This window comes from Salmo salar, chromosome 13 (genome assembly GCF_965601325.2).
Source record: "Salmo salar chromosome 13, fSalSal1, whole genome shotgun sequence".
Classification (NCBI taxonomy): domain Eukaryota; kingdom Metazoa; phylum Chordata; class Actinopteri; order Salmoniformes; family Salmonidae; genus Salmo; species Salmo salar.
This window is the reverse complement of record NC_138303.1, coordinates 76,222,205-76,242,029: the sequence shown is the minus strand read 5'-3', so window position 1 is coordinate 76,242,029 and position 19,825 is coordinate 76,222,205.

The following is a 19,825-nucleotide window of genomic DNA, read 5'->3' as shown; positions in this document are numbered from 1 at the left end:
ACAATTTCAAAGATTTTACTGAGTTACAGTTCATATGAGGAAATCAGTCAATTGAAATAAATTAAATAGTTCCTGATGTATGGATTTTACAACTGGGAATACAGATATGTACCTGTTGGTCACAGAAACCTTTAAAAAAAAGTATGGGGAGTGGTGTATCAGAAAACCAGTCAGTATCTGGTGTGATCACGATGTGTGAAGTTGTTGGATATTGGCAAGAACTGGAATATGCAGTTGTACATGTTGATCAAGAGCATCCCAAACATCCTCAATGGGTGACATGTCTAGTGAGTATGCAGGCCATGGTAGAACTGGGCCATTTTCAGCTTCCAGGAATTGTGCATAGATCCTTGCAACACGGGGCTGTGCAACATGAAACATGAGGATCTCGTCACGGTATCTCTGCATTCAAATTGCCATCGATAAAATGCAATTGTGTATGTTGTCCGTAGCTTATGCCTGCCAATAACATAACCCGACCGCCACCATGGGGCACTCTGTTCACAGTGTTAACATCAGCAAACCGCTTGCCCATACAATACCATACATGCTGTCTGCCATCTGCCCGATACAGTTGAAACCACGATTCATCTGTGAAGAGCACACTTCTCAGCGTGCCAGTGGCCATCGAAGGTGAGCATTTGCCCACTGAAGTCAGTTACGATTCCGAATTGCAGCCAGGTCAAGACCCTGGTGAGGACAACGAGCATGCAGATGAGCTTCCATGAGACGGTTTCTGACAGTTTGTGCATAAATTCTTTGGTTGTGCAAACCCACAGTTTCATCAGCTGTCCGGGTGGCTGGTCTCAGACAATCACGCAGGTGAAGAACTGCACATTTTAGAGTGACCTATTATTGTCCCCAGCACAAGGTGCACCTGTGTAATGATCATGCTGTTTAATCAGCCTCTTGATATGCCACACCTGTCAGGGGGATGGATTATTTTGGCAAAGGAGAAATGCTCACTAACAGGGATGTAAACAAATTTGTGCAAATATTTTTTGAGAAATTAACTTTTTGTGCATATGGAAGATTTCTGGGATCTTTTATTTCAGCTCATGAAACATGGGAGTAAAACTTTACATGTTGCGTTTATGTTTTTGTTCAGTATATATAAATTGTGCTTCATTCCTAAAAAGATCACCACAATGGAATTAAGTGCTTTATGTAACGATTAACATTTAAATGAGTGCTGCTGAATCCTGTCAATTGTACCTTCCATTTTATTTTCACCTCGGTCAGATACTGGGATATTAACAGCTTTGCTGTAGCACTGGTGACAGATGATGACCTTGTTTTCTTCTCACGTTTTTAATCCCTCCATCCATCCATTCTCAGCCCATAAGCTGGCCCAGTGCCTGGGCACGCCAGTCCACGAGATCAAAGGCAGGTTGCCGGGGCGCCCAGATGGCCAGGGTACAACCATGACCACCACGCTGCTCCTGAGTCGCCACGCCCAGACCCCCCTCCAGCCCGTCCTCTGGACCCTGTCCACAGCCACCTCAACTTCCTCCCCCAGGGGCCTAAAGTCAGCCAGGACCAGGGTTTCCCTATCACTAGACCCAGGACTCAGAGCTTTTTCTCCCCCAACCGCAGTATCAGATCCTCCCTCTCTCCTGATCCAGGCCCCCTGGGTCTTGAAGACTCCTTCTCCCAACAGGTAAGATAATGAAAGAATGATGGTGATGGTATTGATGAAGATTTTAGTAATATTGATGATGATGCTATTAAAGATGATGATACTATAAAAGACAAGTTGAAAACAATCATCTTGAACGCTCTGCACAACACGTAATTTCCTGTTAAACGCGGAACATGGCCTCTCTGTTGTTTTGGAACGTTTATTGTTTTGGAAAGTTTTTGAAGTCTATTGAAAAGGTTTGGTTACTAGCTAGATACCTTTTGAGTTTGGATCCAGCAACGGGTTTGGCATCAGTTGCTGGGACCGCTACTATCTGTCTTGTGATCCTGTCGACCAAGGCTGGCCTGTCGACCAAGGCTGGGTCTGAGCTACCTAGCAGCCTATCAAGCTAGCAGGGTTTTCTTGAGGGCTTGAACACAGGCGCAACGCAGTTAGCCATCGTGGCTGGGATCACGGATTGTCCCGGGATTGTGGCTGTCTAGATCCCTGCTGTTTGTTGTTGTTGTTTTCCAATCTTCCCTGTGACCTGCCCTGTCTGGAACTGCGAGGAGTAACAGCATAACCTGCTTTGCTACCATGACAAAGACCAAAGCTGGTGGGAGTACCATTGAGGACAGTGCTGTCTCTCTTTCACAGGTGAATGATCTTTTAAACTAACAAAAATAGTTCTACAAGCAGTTGTTACAATAACCAGAAAATAGCTTCAAGTGTTGTGTCCAAATACTGGTGTAGTCAACTAATAAAAGAATGGACAACCTGACCAGAGAGGTCCAGGACCTGAAGAACAGTTTGCAGTTCTCCTAGGGTTAGCTCGATGAGTATAAACAGGAGAATGGCAAGATGACAGCAATCTGTAAGTTATTGAGAGAGGCCATCAGTTCTGTATGTGAATCCATGATAACAATGACAGAGAAATCAGATTATGTCGAAGGACAATCAAGGCGGAACAACATGGTTGTGGACGGAATTGCAGAATCTCCACATGAGACCTGGACAGAGTCGGAGGACAAAGTGAGGGAAATGATCTTGGAGAAACTGAAAATGGACTACAGGAAGATAGAGATGGAGCGCGCCCACAGGACTGGAAAACCCACCACTGGCCCAGGTGACAGGCCCAGGCTGATAGTAATCAAGTTCCTGAGGTTCAAGGACAAGGTAGATGTTATGGAAAGAGCCAAGAACTTGAGAGGAACGTACATCTTCCTCAATGAGGACTATCCTGAAGCTGTGCACCAGAAAGTAAAGAACTTATCCCAGCCATGAAAGCTGCCAGAGCGCGTGGGGACATTGCTTACATCCGCTATGACAGGCTCTTTGTCCACCCTCCCTCCCAAAAGCCTGGAAGGGATGAGAGAGTCAAGCCTATGGGTTTGTAGCTTCAACCCCGCATCACACACACACACTTCCACAAACTAACTGATTAATGGACTGCTGAATGTATGTATATTTTTTCTTGCTTTGTTTGCTCTTTTCCATATTATGTCTATCTCTGATAAACAACCCAGGAAAGGGCAGAAAATAGCCCCTATTAATATATGTAGCCTTAGAAATAAGGTTAATGAAATCAATAACTTGCTAACATCAGGTAACATTTATATATTAGCCATTTCTAATTAATTTGATGATACAGCAGTAGCAATACAAGGATATTACATCTATCAAAGATACAGAAATGCTTATGGGGGAGGTGTTGCTGTATATATTCAGAGCCATATCTCTGTAATGCTTAGAGAATATTGTATGTCAAGTGTTATTGAAGGGTTGTGGTTGCAGGTTCACTTGGCACATCTAAAGCCTTTTATTTTGGTGTGTTGCTATAGGCTAACAGTCAGTATCTAAATAATATGTGTGAAATGCTTGATAGTGCATGTGATATAAACAGCGAGGTCTACTTTCTTGGGGACCTGAATATTGACTGTTTTTTATCAGAAAAAAGATAGGGCAGCCGTACTTCTAGCTCATAGGCAAATTTGCATTATTTGTTTTGTGTGTTTTCTTTTACATTATTAGCCCAGTAATTTTTTTTTGTGTTAATACATACTGCCCGGAAGAACTTTTGGATATCAGAGCGGCGGTAACTCACCAGCATTACGATCAGGAATACGACTTTCCCGAATCGGATCCTTTGTTTGTTCGTACCCCCCAGGGCAATTGAACTGATTCCAGAGACTGATCCAAAACACCGCTGGCGGAGAAGATATATTGGAGTGGACTTCAAGTCCGACTCAGGAGGCACGCACACCACCCACCGCTTCTGAGTCTCTGGATAATGAAGTTGACGAGCTTAGGGCAAGGAATTCCTTCCAGAAAGACATTAGGGAATGTAACATACTCTGTTTCACAGAAACATGGCTCTCTCTGGATATACTGTCTGAGTCCGTACAGCCAGTTGGGTTCTCAGTTCATTGTGCAGAAGGGAATAAATATCTTTCCGGGAAGAAGAAGTGCAAGGGTGTATGTTTCATGATTAACTACTCATGGTGTGATTGTGATAACATACAGATACTCAAGTCCTTTTGTTCACCCAACCTAGAACACCTCACAATCAAATGCCGACTGTATTACCTCCTAAGAGAATTCACTTTGGTTACAGTCACAGCCGTGTATATTCCCCCTCAAGCCAATACCACAACGGCCCTCAAAGAACTTCACTGGACTTTATGCAAACTGGAAACCACATATCCTGAGGCCGCATTTATTGTAGCTGGGGATTTAACAAAGCAAATTTGAGGAAAATGCTACCGAAGTTCTATCAACACATCGACTGTATTACTCGCGCTGCTAAAACTCTCGACCAGTGCTACTCCAACTTCCGGGATGCCTGCAAGGCCCTTCCCCGCCCTCCCTTCACCAAATCTGATCATGACTCCATTTTGCTCCTCCCTTCCGATAGGCAGAAACTCAAACAGGAAGTACCTGTGCTAAGGACTATTCAACGCTGGTCTGACCAATCGGAATCCACACTGTTTTGATCACGCGGATTGGGATATGTTCCCGGTAGTCTCCGAGAATAACATTGACGAGTACACTGACACGGTGACTGAGTTTATCAGGAAGTGTATAGGAGATGTTGTACCCACTGTAACTATTAATACCTACCTTAACCAGAAACTGTGAATAGATGGCAGCATTTGCGCAAAACTGAAAGCGCAAACCACCGCATTTAACCATGGCAAGGTCACTGGGAATATGGCCAAATACAAACAGTGTAGTTATTCCCTCCGTAACGCAATCAAACATGCAAAACATCGATATAGAGACAAAGTGGAGTCGCAATTCAACGGCTCAGACACAAGACGTCTGTGGCAGAGTTTACAGACAATCACGGATTACAAAGGGAAAACCAGCCACGTCGCAGACACCGACGTCTTGCTTCCATCCTCAGAGCATGAGCAGTTCAGCTGGCTGGAGTGTTTACGGACATATTCAATCTCTCCATATCCCAGTCTGCTGTCGCCACATGCTTCAAGATGTCCACCATTGTTCCTGTACCCAAGAAAGCAAAGGTAACTGAACTAAATGAATATCGCCCCGTAGCACTCACTTCTGTCATCATAAAGTGCTTTGAGAGACTAGTCAAGGATCATATCACCTCTACCTTACCTGACATCCTAGACTCACTTCAATTTGCTTACCACCCAAATAGGTCCACAGATGATGGAAATGCCATCGCACTGCACACTGCCCTATCCCATCTGGCCAAGAGGAATACCTATGTAAGAATGCTGTTCATAGCTCAGCATTAAACACCATAGTACCCTCCAAGCTCATCATTAAGCTCGAGGCCTTGGGTCTGAACCCTGCCCTGTGCAACTGGGTCCTGGATTTCCTGACGGGCCGCCCACAGGTGGTGAAGGTAGGAAACAAAACCTCCACTTCGCTGATCCTCAACACTAAGGCCCCACAAGGGTGTGTGCTTAGCCCCCTCCTATACACCCTGTTCACCCATGACTGCGTGGCCACGCACGCCTCCAACTCAATCATCAAGTTTGCTGACGACACAACAGTAGTAGGCCGGATTACCAACAATGACGAGACAGCCTACAGGGAGGAGGTGAGGGCCCTGGGAGTGTGGTGCCAAGAACATAACCTCTCTCAACATCAACAAAACAAAGGAGTTGATTGCTTGGCACCTAAAACCCTCAAACCTTTACAGATGCACAATTGAGAGCATCCTGTCGGGCTGTATCACCGCCTGGTATGGCAACTGCACCGCCCGCAACTGCAAGGCTCTGCAGAGGGTGGTGCGGTCTGCCCAACACATCACCGGGGGCAAACTACCTGCCCTCCAGGACACCTACAGCACTCGATGTCACAGGAGGGCCAAAAAGATAATCAAGGACAACCAAAGCTGGGACCGAGAGACTGAAAAACAGCTTCTATCCCAAGGCCATCAGACTGTTAAATAGCCATCACTAGCACATTAGAGGCTGCTGCCCTATATACATAGACTTGTAAATCACTGGCCACTTTAATAATGGAACACTAGTCACTTTAATAATGTTTACAGTGAGGGAAAAAAGTATTTGATCCCCTGCTGATTTTGTACGTTTGCCCACTGACAAAGAAATTATCAGTATATAATTTTAATGGTAGGTTTATTTGAACAGTGAGAGACAGGATAACAACAAAAAAATCCAGAAAAACGCATGTCAAAAATGTTATAAATTGATTTGCATTTTATTGAGGGAAATAAGTATTTGACCCCCTCTCAATCAGAAAGATTTCTGGCTCCCAGGTGTCTTTTATACAGGTAACGAGCTGAGATTAGGAGCACACTCTTAAAGGGAGTTCTCCTAATCTCAGTTTGTTACCTCTATAAAAGACACCTGTCCACAGAAGCAATCAATCAATCAGATTCCAAACTCTCCACTATGGCCAAGACCAAAGAGCTCTCCAAGGATGTCAGGGACAAGATTGTAGACCTACACAAGGCTGGAATGGATTACAAGACCATCGCCAAGCAGCTTGGTGAGAAGGTGACAACAGTTGGTGCGATTATTCGCAAATGGAAGAAACACAAAAGAACTGTCAATCTCCCTCAGCTTGGTGCTCCATGCAAGACCTCACCTCGTGGAGTTGCAATGATCATGAGAACGGTGAGGAATCAGCCCAGAACTACACGGGAGGATCTTGTCAATGATCTCAAGGCAGCTGGGACCATAGTCACCAAGAAAACAATTGGTAACACACTACGCCGTGAAGGACTGAAATCCTGCAGCGCCCACAAGGTCCCCCTGCTCAAGAAAGCACATATACATGTCCGTCTGAAGTTTGCCAATGAACATCTGAATGATTCAGAGGACAACTGGGTGAACGTGTTGTGGTCAGATGAGACCAAAATGGAGCTCTTTGGCATCAACTCAACTCGCCGTGTTTGGAGGAGGAGGAATGCTGCCTATGACCCCAAGAACACCATCCCCACCGTCAAACATGGAGGTGGAAACATTATGCTTTGGGGGTGTTTTTCTGCTAAAGGGACAGGACAACTTCACAGCATCAAAGGGACGATGGACGGGGCCATGTACCGTCAAATCTTGGGTGAGAACCTCCTTCCCTCAGCCAGGGCATTGAAAATGGGTCGTGGATGGGTATTCAAGCATGACAATGACCCAAAACACATGGCCAAGGCAACAAAGGAGTGGCTCAAGAAGAAGCACATTACAGTCCTGGAGTGGCCTAGCCAGTCTCCAGACCTTAATCCCATAGAAAATCTGTGGAGGGAGCTGAAGGTTCGAGTTGCCAAACGTCTGCCTTAAAACCTTAATTACTTGGAGAAGATCTGCAAAGAGGAGTGGGACAAAGTCCCTCCTGAGATGTGTGCAAACCTGGTGGCCAACTACAAGAAACGTCTGACCTCTGTGATTGCCAACAAGGGTTTTGCCACCAAGTACTAAGTCATGTTTTGCAGAGGGGTCAAATACTTATTTCCCTCATTAAAATGCAAATCAATTTATAACATTTTTGACATGCGTTTTTCTGGATTTTTTTGTTGTTATTCTGTCTCTCACTGTTCAAATAAACCTACCATTAAAACTCAACATGTACAACATGTACTGCACTGACACAAATGACTGATGCTTGGTTGAAAGAAATTGATAATAAAAAGATTGTGGGACTCTGTACTCTTAGATTTCAGTGTTTTTGATATTATTATTATTATTTTTAAATGTAACCTTTTATTTAGCTATGCAAGTCAATTAATAACAAATTCTTCTTTACAATGACGGCCGGCAATGACGGCCTACATTATTGACCATAACCTGATGAGAAAACGTATGTGTTATGGCTTTTCAACCAGTGCCATATCATGGATTCAGAGATATCTAAGAGAACTCGGAGGGTTTTCTTTAATGGAAGCTTCTCTAATGTCCAACATGTAGGGTGTGGTGTACTGCAGGGTAGCTCTCTAGGCCCTCTACTCTTTTCTATTTTTACCAATAACCTGCCACTGGCATTAAACAAAGCATGTGTGTGTCCATGTATGCTGATGATTCAACCATATACACATCAGCAAACACAGCTAATTAAGTCGCTGAAACCCTTAACAAAGAATTGCAGTCTGTTTTGGAATGGATGGCCTGTAATAAACTGGTCCTGAGCATTGTATTTAGTACAAATCATTCTCTAAGTTCTAGACTTCAGCTGAATCTGGTAATGAATGGTGTGGCTATTGAACAAGTTGAGGAGACTAAATTACTTGGTGTTACCTTAGATTGTAAACTGTCATGGTCAAAACATATAGATTCAATGGTTGTAAAGATGGGGAGAGGTCTGTCCATAATAAAGAAATTCTCCACAAAGCAAGTCCTGCAGGCTCTAGTTTAATCTAGTCTTGATTATTGTCCAGTCATATAGTAAAGTGCTGCAAAGAAAGACCTAGTCAGCTCTAGCTGGCCCAGAACAGAGTCGCGCATCTTGCTCATTGTAATCAGAGGGCTAATATTAATACTATGCATGCCAGTCTCCTTCAGCTAAGAGTTGAGGAAAGACTGACTCCGTCACTACTTTTTAACATTTTATTATGTATTTTACTCGCATTTTCTCACCAATTTCGTGATGGCGATCTTCTCTCATTGCTGCAACTCCCCAACGGGCTCGGAAGAGGCGAAGGTCGAGTCATGCATCCTCCGAAACATGACCTGCCAAACCGCGCTTCTTAACACCCGAATGCTTAACCCGGAAGCCAGCTCCACCAATGTGTCTCAAGGAAACACCATTCAACTGACGACCGAAGTCAGTCTGCAGGCGCCTGGCCCGCCACAAGGGGTCGCTAGAGCGCGATGAGCCAAGTAAAGCCCCCCCGGCCAAACCCTCCCCTAAAGCGGACGACGCTGGGCCAATGTGCGCCGCCCTATGGGACTCCCGGTCACAGCTGGTTGTGAGACAGCCTGGGATCGAACCCGGCTCTGTAGTGACGCCTCAAGCCCACTCTGGAAATTTGATGTGTTTGAAGACTATATTGTTCCAAACAAAATGTTAAAAAAATAAGCTAAATCAAAAAGAGTAGTTTTGAGATATTCATCAAAAAAATTTAAATGTTGAGTACATTTATGTAGTAATGTGTATTTCAGAATCTAAACATACTCCAAATTTGAAAGCACACTATAAGGAGTATAATGACACCAAGATGTTGTCTGTATCATGTACTGTTCACAGATCATAGGGTCTTACAGGAGGCATGAATAGGTATAAAAAGGGCCTAAAATGGCCACTTTCATCATGATTTTCTAAAAAATGTTTAGTGATACAAATTTAAAAAGCTTGTTAAACACCCTTCCTGTCAATGAAGTTACTATGTGAGAATTGCCTGAACAATCTGAAATTCTGCAATCCATATGTATTATCTACATGAACTATAACCACTACAGTATAATAAAGTTAGTAAATGTAGATTAACTCACTCTGATTTAATTTTTTTTTTAACCAGGCAAGTCAGTTAAGAACAAATTCTTATTTATAGTGACGGCCTACACCGGCCAAACCTGGACGATGCTGGGCCAATTGTGCGCCGCCCTATGGGACTCCCAATGATGGCCAGTTGTGATACAGCCTGGAATTGAACCAGGGTGTCTGTAGTAACGCCTCAAGCACTGAGATGCAGTGCCTTAGACCGCTGCGCCACTCAGGAGCCCACTCGGGAGCCCTGATGATCACTGCTATTGGCAGCATTGCTTTGGCTGGGTTGCTGGGTGAGCTTCTTCCTTTTGTTCCTCTTGGGAATCTAAAATATTTGAAAAAATTAACCATGATTTAAATCAAAGGTCCCTGGTGAGAAAGCCTCCAAATTAAGCAACCATCGCAATTAAGAGAAAGTCCATGTACTATATTTAGCTACTGACGATTGTCAAACCCATTAGTAATAAAGTTATACTGCGAAATATCTAGTCTGTATTTGAAAGTCTACTGTACCATAACGCAGATCTTCAGGAAACTGATTTTTGGCTTAGGTGTGTCTCCAGTAGCTTTGCTGTCAGTTGGTGAAGTAGTGGGGGACACTGTCAACTGGCCAATGCTAGAAACATCCTGCTCCTGAACCAGCTGAGTGACCATAACTCTGGTGAACAGGTTCACTGCATCGCCTTTGTTGACAGGGGAGGAGCTCAGAGAGGGAAAATCAGTGACTGTATTTTGGTACTGGTCTGTCATCCGGTCCTTCAGAAAGCACTTCACTGCCTCTTACATATAGAAATACACCAGATCAGAGGCAAATTCACCAGACCTTTCTACACTATGTATTTTGCCTGCATCCAAACATCTGGAGAACTGAGTCAGAGGCTGCTCTGTCAGCTGGAGCTTTAAACTGGGAGTTGATGTCCATTCCCTGGAGGACGTTATCTGTGAGCTCATGTGCAAATGCCATACGCTCCCTCCAGAGATGAGGTTCTACAATCTTATTTCAGCAGAGGTAATCTTGCCTGCCTCCTGCTGTGCTATTCCTCTTCTCACAATGGTGTCGTGTATGACAGAGAACTTTTTTGACTTTGTTACCAGATTATTCCACAACTACAGCATCACTCATATCTACCATGGAACATCTTACAATGGGGAGATGTTCAACAGGCAACTCTGTAGGAACAGTAGTGCCAGGCAGAGGTAGAGCTTCAGCCAAATCTACATGACTGGCTTTTAATTATGTGGATTGAGTTCACACCAAGCCTGCAGATCGTGAGCAGGTTGTGGTGAGGTTAGAACATCTTGAAATAGGGAGCTGTTCAATGGGCAGCTCTGTAGAACCAGAAGTGCAGAGGTAGATGTCCAGTCAAATCTACATGACTGTCTTTTGATTTTGTGGATAGAGGGCGTACAGAGCTGCATGTGGGTTTGGTGAGCCTACTATAGGAACAGTATCCACTGATTCAACTGTCTTTATTTCAGCTGTGGATGTTGGTCTCATCGTGACATGTGACTTCCGGTCACAACTTGTGGACTTGTTTACGTGATGATGTGTGGTTTGTTGCTACTTTGCTACCTGCAAACTTTACGGTTTTTACTTTCTACATTTACTAACCGTTTTTATATTTTAATTTTTCCCTCAAACAACTTTTTTCATTCAACTTTTTCACCTCGTACTCATTATCTGGACATGGTTCTCGGTCTCGAACCTTTAAGTCTTTATTGAAGACTCATCTCTTCAGTAGGTCCTATGATTGAGTGTAGTCTGGCCCAGGGGTGTGAAGGTGAACGGAAAGGCACTGGAGCAACAAACCGCCCTTGCTGTCTTTGCCTGGCCGGTTCCCCTCTCTCCACCGGGATTTTCTGCCTCTAACCCTATTACGGGAGCTGAGTCACTGGCTTACTGGTACTCTTCCATCCCGTCCCTAGGAGGGGTGCGTCACTTGAGTGGGTTGAGTCACTGATGTAGTCTTCCTGTCCAGGTTTGGCACGAACCCCACCTCGGGTTCGTGCCATGGGGGAGATCTTAGTGGGCTATACTCAGCCTTGTCTCAGGGTAGTAAGTTGGTGGTTGAAGATATCCCTCTAGTGGTGTGGGGGCCGGGCTTTGGCAAAGTGGGTGGTGTTATATCCTGCCTGGTTGGCCCTGTGGGGTTATATCCTGCCTGTATCGTCGGATGGGGCCACAGTGTCTCCTGACCCCTCCTGTCTCAGCCTTCAGTATTTATGCTGCAATAGTTTGTCGGGGAGCTATTTCTACTGTCTTATCTGGTGTCCTGTGGGAATTTAAGTATGCTCCCTCTAATTCTCTCTCCCTCTCCCTCTCCCTCCCCTCCCGGAGGACCTGAGCCCTGGGACCATGCATCAGGACTACCTGGCATGATGACTCCTTGCTGTCCCCAGTCCACTTGGTTGTGCTGCTGCTCCAGTTTCAAGTGTTCTGCCTGCGGCTATAGAACCCTGACCTGTTCACCGGACGTGCTACCTTGTCCTGGATCTGCTGTTTTCGACTCTCTCTCTACCGCAACTGCTGTCTCTAACTCTGAATGCTTGGTTATGAAAAGCCAACTGACATTTACTCCTGAGGTGCTGACCTGTTACACCCTCTAGAACCACTGTGATTATTATAATTTTTTGACCCTGCTGGTCATCTATGAACATTTGAACATCTTGGCCATGTGCTCTTATAATCTCAACCCAGCACAGCCAGAAGAGGACTGGCCACCCCTCAGAGCCTGGTTCCTCTATAGGTTTCTTCCTAGGTTCCTGCCTTTCTAGGGAGTTTTTTTAGCCATCGTGCTTCTACATCTGCATTGCTTGCTGTTTGGGGTTTTACGCTGGGTTTCTGTATAGCACTTTGTGACATCGGCTGATGTAAAAAGGGCTTTATAAATAACATTTGATTGACGTGTCAACAAGTTGCTAATTCCTAATGAAAAAATCCCTAACGTTTCCTCTCACCATTAGTCAGTCTCCTCAAGAGCAGATCAGGCCCAACCTGGGGATATCGCATCATATTCAAAAACAAATCTCTTCACAATACGCCCAGCTGCACACTCATGGGTCTCCCGGTCACTATCATAGATATCACAATCGTACAAGGGGCCCATAACTAAGCTCTGTGATTTTTTTTTTTTCTTCTGTTGAGCCTTCATGTCCAATCTATTTCCTCTATATCTGTGCTGTATAGTTAGCAACGTACGCTATCATGCATGACCTGTGTTAAATCTTCCATTGCCTGAAAAACACAATAACACCCAGTGAGCACCGTCCAACTCCAATGTCCATGGATCTTGAAATTTTGTCCGTCTGCCCTGGCCTTAATTTCAATGTCCACAAAAGTCATTTTCTGGTCCCCTCCGGACCACCTTGTAGATGTCTATTTGGTTCAAATTTGGTTTGGTTCGGACCAGCCTTGATATCAACATCCACAGAGGTCTGTACCTGCCTCAATTTGGCCCAAAAATAGATGTTTATGATGGATTCAGATTTGATCCGGTCCGGACTGTCTGTCTATTCTCATATTTTCAGTGATATCATAGACATCTTATTTTCACTGCTCCTATTTTTGTATTGCATGACATCACATCAACATGCAGAACCAAGGCATACATACATGAGTCCAAATGTGCACTTCACATTTCCATATCATAAAACTCATGTCAGATACCAGGGTTCCCCAACTGGCAGTCCGCGGGTGATTTTGTATATATTTTTTTGATTTAGTCCTATTTAACTATTTGTCCATATCACAATATGTTGACAAATTACGTTGAAACAACATTGGTTTAACCAGTTTGTGCCTAGTGGGATGACTCCTTTTCTATGCGCACTCAAATTATGATCTGTTTCTCTGAATTGCCTAACACTGTAAGATCGTTTTTTGTATCTTAACTACTAGTCATGTTGACAATAGAACAAGCTTTTAAATTATGCCCACCCGACCCAGATTGCGATTTATAATGCTAGGAGAGCTCAAAAATGCACCTTATAGTTGAAGATTATTTGAGTCATAAAAGTGCATGACTTTGAGGTGTGGCCACTTGTGTGGCCACTTGGAGACACCAGTAAGTCCTTTCACTCAAATCCTTGTATTTTTTTGTATTATGTTTCACTGTAAGGAGTCTAGGTGTAGCAGGTAAAGCGGAGTCAGGCCCAGGACATAGAGATGAGTAAATCACGTAATTTTACTCAAAACAACAAATATTCCAAGAAGGAAAATAATCAAGCACACAAATACAGACCCACTTACAATGAATAAACATGCACAAAACCATGGGGGAACCAGAGGGTTAAATAATAAACATAATTATGGGAATGGAAACCAGGTGTGTACAATGAAGTCAAAACAAATGGAAAATGAAAAGTGGATCGGTGGCGGCTAGAAAACCGGCGACGTCGACCGCCGAACGAACAAGGAGAAGAACCAACTTCGGCGGAAGTCGTGACAGTACCCTTCCCCCCTTGTCGCGCGGCTCCAGCAGCGCGCCGACACCGACCTCGGGGACGACCCGGAGGACGAGGTGCAGGTTGATCCGCGTGGAGACGATGAAACTCCCGCAGTAACGAAGGGTCCAGGATGTCCTCCCCCGGCACCCAGCATCTCTCCTCCGGACCATACCCCTCCCGCTCCACGAGGTACTGAAGGCCTCTCGCCCGACGCCTTGAGTACATGATGGCTCGAACAGCATACGCCGGGGCCCCCTCGATGTCCAGAGGGTGCGGAGGAACCTGCCGCACATCAGATTCCTGGAGTGGACCAGCCACCACCGGCCTGAGGAGAGACACATGGAACGAGGGGTTAATTATAACAAACCTCGTTCAGTCTCCTCAGGACTTTAAATGGCCCCACAAACCGCAGACCCAGCTTCCAGCAGGGCAGGCGGAGGGGCAGGTTTCAGGTCAAGAGCCAGACCCGGTCCCCCGGTGCGAACACCGGGGCCTCACTGCGGTGGCGGTCGGCGCCCGCCTTCTGCCGCCTTATGGCCCATTGCAGGTGCACATGGGTGGCGTTCCAGGTCTCTTCTGAGCGCCAAAACCATTCATCCACCGCAGGTGCCTCGATCTGGCTCTGATGCCATGGTGCCAGAACCGGCTGATAATCTAGTACACACTGGAAGGGAGATAGGTTAGTGGAGGAGTGGCCGAGTGAGTTTTGGGCCATCTCTGCCCAGGGGATGAAAGCTGCCCACTCCCCCGGCCGGTCCTGGCAATAGGACCGCAGAAACCTACCCACATCCTGGTTAACTCTTTCCACCTGCCCGTTACTCTCGGGGGGGAAAACCTGAGGTGAGGCTGACCGAGACCCCCAGACGTTCCATGAACACCCTCCAGACCCTGGACGTGAACTGGGGACCCCGATCAGAAACGATGTCCTCAGGTACCCCGTAGTGCCGGAAGACGTGGGTGAACAGGGCCTCTGCAGTCCGTAAGGAGACCGGGCAAAGGAAGGAGACAGCAGGACTTAGAAAACCGATCCACAACGACCAGGATCGTGGTGTTTCCTTGTGATGGAGGAAGATCCGTCAAGAAATCCACCGACAGGTGTGACCACGGCCGTTGTGGAACGGGTAGGGGTTGTAATTTCCCTCTGGGCAGGTGTCTAGGTGCCTTGCACTGGGCGCACACCGAGCAGGAGGAAACATAAACCTTCATGTCCTTAGCCAAGGTGGACCACCAGTACTACACCAGTAAGTATGGGAGTGGGATCCATGGGCCGCTCCTCTGTGTCATACATCCGGGACAGTGCATCTGCCTTAGCATTTTGGGAACCTGGGCTGTAGGATAGGATGAAAACAAAACGGTTGAAAAACATGGCCCACCTTGCCTGGCGAGGGTTCAGTCTCCTCGCCGCCCGGATGTACTCCAGATTGAGGTGGTCAGTCCAGATGAGAAAAGGGTGTTTAGCCCCCTCAAGCCAATGCCTCCAAGCCTTCAGAGCCTTTACGACAGCCAACAGCTCCCGGTCCCCCACATCATAGTTTCGCTGCGCCGAGCTGAGCTTCTTCGAAAACAAGGCACAGGGGCGGAGCTTTGGTGGCGTACCCGAGCGCTGAGACAGCACGGCTCCTATCCCAGCCTCAGACACGTCCACCTCCACTATGAATGCCAAGGCGGGATCCGGATGAGCCAGCACGGGAGCCGAGGTAAACAGAGCCCTCAGGTGACCAAAAGCCCTGTCCGCCTCAGCTGACCACTGCAGTCGCACCGGTCCCCCCTTCAGCAGTGAGGTAATGGGAGCCGCTACCTGACCAAAGCCCCGGATAAACCTCCGGTAGTAGTTGGCAAACCCTAAGAACCGCTGCACCTCCTTTACCGTGGTTGGAGTCGGCCAATTACGCACGGCTGAAATACGGTCACTTTCCATCTCCACCCCTGACGTGGAAATGCGGTACCCTAAGAAGGAGACGGACTGTTGGAAGAACAGACATTTCTCAGCCTTGATGTACAGGTCATGCTCCAACAGTCGACCAAGCACCTTGTGCACCAACGACACATGCTCGGCGTGTGCAGCGGAGTATATCAGAATGTCGTCGATATACACCACTACACCCTGCCCGTGCAGGTCCCAGAAAATCTCGTCTACAAATGCCTGGAAGACTGATGGAGCATTCATCAACCCGTGCGGCATGACGAGGTACTCATAGTGCCCAGAGGTGGTGCTAAATGCCGTCTTCCACTCGTCCCCCTCCCGGATATGCACCAGATTGTAAGCGCTCCTGAGATCCAATTTTGTGAAGAAGCGTGCCCCGTGCATTGACTCGATCGCACTGGCTATGAGAGGCAGCTGGTAGCTGTACCTCACAGTGATCTGATTGATACCTCGATAGTCAGTACACGGCGCAGACCTCCATCCTTCTTCTTCACAAAAAATAAACTTGAGGAGGCAGGTGAAGTGGAAGGCCGAATGTATCCCTGCCCCAGAGATTCGGAGACATATGTTTCCATAGCCGCCGTCTCCTCCTGTGACAGAGGAGACACGTGACTCCTGGGAAGTGCTGCGTCTACCAGGAGATTTATCGCACAATCTCCCCGTCGATGGGGTGGTAGTTGAGTCGCCTTCTTCTTACAGAAGGCGAGAGCCAAATCGTCATATTCTGAGGGGATGTGCACGGTGGAGACCTGGTCTGGACTTTCCACCATAGTCGCACCGATGGAAACACCTTCACACCTCCCTGAGCATTTACGTGACCATCCCTTGAGAGCCCTCTGTTGCCACGAAATAGTGGGGTTATGATAGGCCAACCAGGGTGGGCCCAGCACCACGGGAAATGCAGGAGAATCAATAAGGGAGAGACTATTTTTCTCCTCATGACCCTCCTACATAACCATGCATAGTGGAGCGGTGGCCTCCCTAATCAGCCCTGACCCTAATGGTCGACTATCTAAGGCGTGCACAGGGAAGGGCATATCAACAGGAACAATGGGATCCCTAAACTATGTGCAAATGAACGGTCAATAAAGTTCCCAGCTGTGCCTGAATCTACTAGCGCCTTATGCTGGGAATGTGGGGAAAACTCAGGAAATTCTATAAACACAAACATGTGAGCAACAGGGAGCTCTGGGTGAGTCTGGTGCCTACTCACCTGGGGTGACACGACAGTGCCCTGCCTGCTGCCTCGACTCCCTGGGGAACCTCCCCAGCACCGACCAGCAGTGTGCCTTCTGCGGCTACAGATGGTGCAGGGAATGGCCCCCCCTCCGGTCACCCTAAGAGCAGCACCTCCTAGCTTCTTAGGTGTCGGAGCGGAGGTGCTGCGGGATGGAACTGACGGACCCCGATCCGGACGTCCGCGGGTGGCCAACAGGTTATCCAGCCGGATGGACAGGTCCACCAGCTGGTCAAATGTAAGGGTGGTATCCCTGCAGGCCAGCTCCCGACGGACGTCCTCGCGCAGACTGCACCGGTAATGGTCGATCAGGGCCCTGTCATTCCATCCCGCGCCAGCGGCCAGGGTTCGGAAGTCCAAAGCAAAGTCCTGTGCGCGCGGGTGAAATCCTCATAGTGGCCCACTCAAGGGCTTTCCCGGATAGACAGGAGATGAGGGAGGACACGCTCTAGCGTTCCGAAGGAGGCGGGTGGACGGTCGCCAGGTAGAGCTCCAGCTGGAGTAGGAACCCCTGGCACCCGGCAGCCATCCCATCATATTCCCTCGGGAGCGCAAGCCGAATCCCACTGGGACCAGGTGAAGGAGGGGTGGACAGCGGTGTGGGTTGTTGTGATGATGATGGGGGCGCTGGACAACCTCCTCTCTCCCATCGCTCCATTGTTTGCAGCACGTGATCCATGGCTGTGCCGGGACTTTGCAACATGGTCGCGTGCTGCTGGACGCGCTCCTCTACTAGCAAAGGAGGGCTGTGTGCGCACCTGCTGACTCCATTTCGTGGTGCGTGTTTCTGTAAGGCGTCTAGGTAAGGCGGAGTCAGTCGCAGGACACAGAGATGAGTAATTCACGTAACTTTACTCAAAACAACAAATATTAAGAATAATAATTAGGAAAATAATCAAGCTCACAAATACAGACCCACTTACAATGAACAAACACGCACAAAACCATGGGGGAACCAGAGAGTTAAATAAGGAACATAATTATGGGAATGGAAACCAGGTGTGTACAATGAAGACAAAACAAATGGAAAATGAAAAGTGGATCGGTGGCGGCTAGAAAACCGGCAACGTCGACTGCCGAAAGCCGCCCGAACAAGGAGAGGGACCAACTTCGGCGGAAGTCGTGACATTCACCTTCCCCACATTTTCCAGGAATATTCTTCTCATGTTACTGAACGTATCCAGAGTATTTTCAGATTTCGTAATCAACAAATGCGGTGAAAAGTACAGTAAATGTTTGGATTCAGTTTTGTCAGGTGAACTGTTGTGTCTTCAACTTTGGTCTAATAATTTCCCCATAATCTCAAACTGTTCCTTGCTACCATGCTTATGCATTTCATATTTCTTCTGTATTAAACATTTCAATTTAGCCCTATCCATAAAGGCCAATTCCCACGAGTGTAAAGGGTTAAGCAGCTTTAGATTGTGCAGTCTTTGTTTTTGATTGTGATTACCCAATCGTGGATTTGGTACATTGTAGAGAAGCCTGGAAACCATTTGCGTTCAGTACTTGTTCATGAGCAAACTTGCAATAACAAATCAATAATTGTAAAGTTATGTAGCTAGCTAGGTCACCTTGGAGAGGTCCGATAACCAGATGCATATCATAACTTGACAGTATGTGTGTGTGATTTGTTATTGTGCTATTTCAGACTGTGACAGAGTGCCTCCACACCCACTCTCCAGCGCCATCACCAGTCTGAGAGTAAGGATGACTCAGCACTCAACTCTTCCACAAGGACAGGCAGAGGGGTCACACGGTCATCCCCAGCCCCCCTGCCTCACCTTCAGCCTGCCTTGGTCCATCCAGCGCTCTTCCACACCTCAACCCCAGCCCAAGTCTAAGCCCCATGTTCAGAGGCCTAAAAACACCCTGGTCTTCCATAGGCTCCTTGGGCAGAAATCCTCCCTGCCCCAGCCCAGACCGGAAAACAGGCTTACTCCAACCTGGACATAGTCTCAGTTTTCCTCTAAGGTCAGGTAGAGCTCCACATTGGGCGGCAACAGCACAGAACCCCCAACCAGTTCTGCCCCCCAGATGCATGGAGGACCCAACACGGCAAGGGTCGCTACACCCGTCAGAGGCTACAGCCCACCAGATGTACTCGTCGGCCCCAAACAACCCACCATCACTATCCAGCAGCCTGAAGAAAGTGATATTCCTCAAAAGAGCTCAGATATAATTTGCACATTCTGTCCAGTCAAAACATGCTGTGAACAATCCTCTGGGGAACCCAGTCAGGTCCTTCACACCCATTGGGGGAAACTTGAGGAGGGATCAAAATAAGAAACCCACCCCTTATAACTTCACAACCAACCCTTCACACAGCTCTATAAACGGCAACTTCAACCACAAGAGAATACAGAACCTGATGAGACCGAATGCATTTCCAGTCAAGGCTTCTCACAAAAGCACCGAGGCAAACCTTGAAGAGCCTGAGTATCCATAACTATGTGGCAAAATCTTTAGGGCAGGAGATGGCGCGGTAGACAGGGTTTACCTCTTCCCCCCTCCCCCATCATCCCGGGAAGCCAGTCTGTACCAGTGTCTGGAGCACGAGATCAGCTCAGCGTCGACTCAGAATACAGCCACAACCTCCCAGACGACAGCGAGGAAAACGGTCAATACGAACCTACTCAGAATGTCCCTGAGAGTGACCATGGTAGATTCGCTACTG